Genomic DNA, 2668 nt, shown 5'->3' with positions numbered 1-2668 from the left:
TGCTGGTTTGATCTATCTATGGAAATTTGGATGCTTTCAGTGTTTGGCTCCAGCCATGCAGAGGGCCAAGTTCTTGCAGGACCAACATGATCACGGTGATGAGCAGTGAGGACATGCCAGTTCCCCAGTATATTCACATACTCCCAGCAAAGATCTAGTCCAAACTGTGTGTGAAATATGTCAGCACCTGCAATAAAACCAGCACTTCTCAAAAAAATGCAATGCAGATTGCAGCTTTTTTATTGCTCCAGAGTCTGAGTTAAACCTATGGCCAGATAGTAGAGATCTGAAATGTATGTWTGTGGTCCCTGTTGGGGAAACACAAACTCACACACCACATCTGATCACTGCCACCTCCCCAGGCAGGTGACATCTTTTTATCTACTAAAGATAAAAGCTCTCCCATATAACTAGTATTTTACCACATTGTAAAGCAAGGATCTATAACACAGGCCAGTATATATCCCTAAATGTATATTGTAGCACATCAATAAAATGGGCCAAAGCTCCACCTCATGTGGAGCTGTTTCTTTTCTTCCTCCCTCTGCAATAAGTTAACCTCTTAAATATTACAACACCCTGCTCCTTATGTCACTTAAATATTAAACAAGGGCTGTGCAAAATAGATTCAAGTACACACAGTAATCAATAGCAATGATCACGAGGGCAGGAAAATGGAAGCATTTAAGGATTTGTAATCTAGTGAATAGACCCAGTACTTTCATTCAGAGAAAACAATTCAGCCCRAATCCAGCTGAATCACTAAGTAACAACACAGGTTTCTTGCCTTTCCCCTGCTTGGCTCAGCTTGCTTTTAAAAAGCAGCAAAAAGCCATCCAGGAGAAACAGCCACCAAAATATCCYCAACCACAAAATGCTTCATGCAGTCGATAGAGAAGCCTGTGCTTCGGAAGTGGGATGAGGTATGGCTTCCATAAATTCATGACATACATACGGTTCTCAATTTAGATGTGGGCTTCATGCTTAAAAGGGCCAACTTTTATTATACTAGCAGCTGCTTTTTTTTTTCATGTAACAGCTGAGATACATTGAGGTGGTTTTTATGCATACGCAGAGAGGAGATTTTTCAAGTCTCAGCTGGATTTGATAAAGAGTTGCAAGAAATATGTCTATATAGATAAGGATATATCCGTTTCTCTCTATATAAATATAAAAGAAATGGTCTCAGATGCAGCTTAGACTATAAGCACCCTCTCTTGGAAAATATCTGGACAAGAACACCGTAGCTGCGTGTGCCTCTATTAATAATAGAGTGTCCATGACATCATTTTACTAATTATCTGGTTTTAGTGCTCTCTGTGTAATGGTAGTTGTTTTACTTTTCTAAATGTAGTCACTCTTCTCTGAACGGTTCTTCTGGGTTTTACTCTCATGGTGGTTAAAGAGAAGCGAAATGAAAGTGTGTCAATAAAGAGGTCATTACATTAATGCATATACCTATTAACCTCTCATCTAGGGAAGAAAGCAGTTGAGCAGCATTGGAGGGGACTGGGACATATCAGATACGTAAAACCTGCTTTCTAAAATCATTTTTTTTGCRAAGATAGCTTCATTTTACTCAAGAGCTTTGTGCATGTGCCTGCATTGGTGTCACTGGTGCAGCTGCTTCACAGCCTGCCTTGAACAAGGGACCAGCGTGAGGAGACACCAGATTTGGTCCCCCACCATCTGGAAAGGTGTGAATGGGGTTGCTCACCTCCATCCCTTTCTAGAAATGTCTATTTCTGCCAAATGATAGATTACAATATAATCTACAACCTCTTCTGTACTTTGACTTATCAAAAAGCTCTGGATGCTGAAAATCAATTTCACTCTGCAGACTACTAGTTTTTTGCTCATTTTGTGAGTATGCTAATAGACGAATTGGACAGTTTCTCCCTAATAAATGGTCTCTTGGTCTTTTGGCTGTGTATGAGAACATCTTGGTGGTGCTGGATGCCCATGATGGAGCAAGGTGGGCCAAGACTGCAGCAAGMCAGAGGGGAGGTTGGAATGAAATGTCCTCCTGTGTAAATTACAGGCTGCAGTTTAGGAGTCCACCCCAACATCTCCTGGTTGCTAGCASCAAACTGGAACCACACTTCCATATTTTGCATGCTGGAAGGGAGCTTCACTGAGGTCTTGTAGTCCAAGGACCTCTTTTGCCCATGAAAACTCGAGCATTATGGCTTGACCAAAATTTCTGCAAGGTGCTGGACAGTACCAAATGTGAATATGTGGAGCAGAGCAGGAGGGATTTTGCCTTAGCAAAGGAGATGTGCACATGCACCAGGACTGCCTCATGGCCCTACTCTTCCTCCTGGGGAAGTTCACTGTAGCCACTCTGTAATTTAAGGACCAGGAGGCACCTCAGCAGTTGCCATGAACTACCTTTGAGGAGGGAAGACAAGGAAAAGACAAGCAGATTGAGGCTGTGTTTTACCTGAATCACATGTCATGAATTTACATGTCTTCTTTACAAGAAGATGCCAAATATAGGCCGCAGTCATGCCCCGAGGGACCCTTTCCTTAGGTCCCAAAAAACAAGAGAGAGGACACCACTTCTTATATTTGCGTTTACTCCTCTGCTTTTACATGGGAAAGTAGCTTTGATTTTTGAGGATGCAAAAGCACCCAAATTAATTGCACTAATTTTTAAATATTTTTT

This window comes from Nothoprocta perdicaria, unplaced genomic scaffold (assembly GCF_003342845.1).
Source record: "Nothoprocta perdicaria isolate Ctin4 unplaced genomic scaffold, notPer1 scaffold_10, whole genome shotgun sequence".
Classification (NCBI taxonomy): domain Eukaryota; kingdom Metazoa; phylum Chordata; class Aves; order Tinamiformes; family Tinamidae; genus Nothoprocta; species Nothoprocta perdicaria.
The sequence above is the reverse complement of the archived record's forward strand: the minus strand, read 5'-3'. Positions refer to the sequence as shown.